This window comes from Propithecus coquereli, unplaced genomic scaffold (genome assembly GCF_000956105.1).
Source record: "Propithecus coquereli isolate 6110/MARCELLA unplaced genomic scaffold, Pcoq_1.0 Scaffold591, whole genome shotgun sequence".
NCBI lineage: Eukaryota > Metazoa > Chordata > Mammalia > Primates > Indriidae > Propithecus > Propithecus coquereli.
This window is the reverse complement of record NW_012151852.1, coordinates 182,364-184,102: the sequence shown is the minus strand read 5'-3', so window position 1 is coordinate 184,102 and position 1,739 is coordinate 182,364. Positions and strand designations below refer to the sequence as shown.

The window sequence follows — 1,739 nt, the reverse complement described above, 5'->3', positions numbered from 1 at the left end:
AGAGAACAGATCGCCGCGCTGTGCGCGTCTCGGAACCGCGGCTCTGAAGCCGGTGCCGGGCGGCCCCGCCCCGCGCTCTGCCTGGGCGCGTGTCCCAAAGCGCGTCCGCGGACGCCGGGACCGGAACGGGCCGCAGGTGCGAGTGGTGCGGGCGGGGGCGGGGTGAGCCTCCTGCGCGCCGGGACCGCCGCGTCGGCGCGACTCTGAACCCCGCGTCCCGGCGGACGGGGCCTGACTAGCGTCAGCGGCAAGGTTCGTGAATTGTAGGGACAGTTGCTTCATGAGGGGTCTTCTCTTTAACTGCCTTTCCCCCAAAAATATTTTTTGTCTGCAGAACACAGCGCAGCAGACTCCCTCGTGCAGCGTCCAAGGGGGAGGCGGCTCGCGGGTGACCCGGGACGCGCTGCGACGGAGCGTCCGTCTTCGTCTTCGACGTGCGGGAGCCAGTCACGAGAGCGGTGAACCGCGTTCGACGACGTCTCTTCGTGGTCGTCACTTTCTCCGCAGCGCGGAGGTCATCTCTCTTCACCACTGGAATCTGCTCCTTCGCGGGAGAGAACAGGGCCCTGCCGTCCCCGCCGCGCCGTCGGGGTCTCCACTGCCCCGTCAGCGGCGCCACGCAAGGACGCTTTTCCCAGGAGCCTGCGGGCCGGGCCACGCGGAGTGAATTCTGCATAGACCCGGGTCTGCGTTCGCAACATCAAAGCGTGGTGACTTGCAGAAAAGCGTCCGGTCATAGTGGCACCTCCGCGCGGGAGCAGCCTGTTTTTTTTGTGCCACAAACCCCGTGCTGCTCGGCACGCTGGGGTCTGGGTGGCGGCGTCCCGGGGCCGGGCCGCGGCTCCTACCCGCTCCACGCGTGGGTCGTCGCCCGCGCGTTAACTGCACCCTCACCGTGAAGCTGTATTCCTGGTGATGCTGCTCCCCAGAGTGACGTGGCTCTTGAAGAACGAGTGTGCAAAGCTGGCAGTTCGATTGCTGATCTCCAAAGTAAGCGCGTGTGATGTGGGTAAAGAGAAAATTCAGTACCGCTGGAAAACGAGCGTCAGCTCTCTGCAGTGTTTTTTCGTTATGAAAGTGTGTATAGCATAGGTGAAACGCCTTCCGTAGGATGCAGCGCACAAAGAAGGCTCTCCATCACCGTTAATTATTATTGTTGTCCTGACTCTCATTAAAACCCCCATTTGTATTGAGCACGAGTGGTATGTCAGCATCCAAACTACAGTTCATACTAGGTCCCGACCAATGCTGGTTTACTGACAAAGGTTTAAGAGCAACCGGAATTTCGTAGAATACCTCTGATTGTTAAATCATGAAGACTGCCAGGTTCAGTATATATTTAGGCCATGAAAATTTCCAGGCTGACAAATTCTTCCACTAATTGTCATTGTTCAAGACCCCAAGATAACATTCTGAGCTATGTGTTAGTTCCGATACTACATATAACAATGAAAAGTAGACATGCTATCCATCTTCTGTTTCAGTGCACTTCTGAGTTCTGATACTTTTAAGAATTGTATTTAAATGACATTCAAGAAATGCTGTATAAAAGTAAAATCATATGGGATTTATTATTAATCCCATTCTATAGATAGAGAAACTGAAATGTGTGGTAAAAGACAGAAACTAAACAAAGCTATACTGGGTGAGGCTGAAAAAGAAGACCTTTTTAAGCTACCAGTCAGTTTTTTAAAATACGAGTTCCAATTTATACTTAACTTTTAGTTTTCCTTTTTAAA

At 53.7% G+C, this 1,739-nt stretch overlaps 1 long non-coding RNA gene across 1 annotated transcript in view; it reads left to right on the top strand.

Moving 5' to 3' along the window:
• Window positions 1-524: 524 nt before the first annotated feature.
• LOC105822034 overlaps window positions 525-1,739 on the top strand; it is a 17,727-nt gene continuing 16,512 nt past the window's right edge. The window contains exon 1 of the long non-coding RNA XR_001138084.1: window positions 525-990. This is a non-coding gene — a long non-coding RNA (uncharacterized LOC105822034). The remainder of the gene's footprint in view (window positions 991-1,739) is intronic.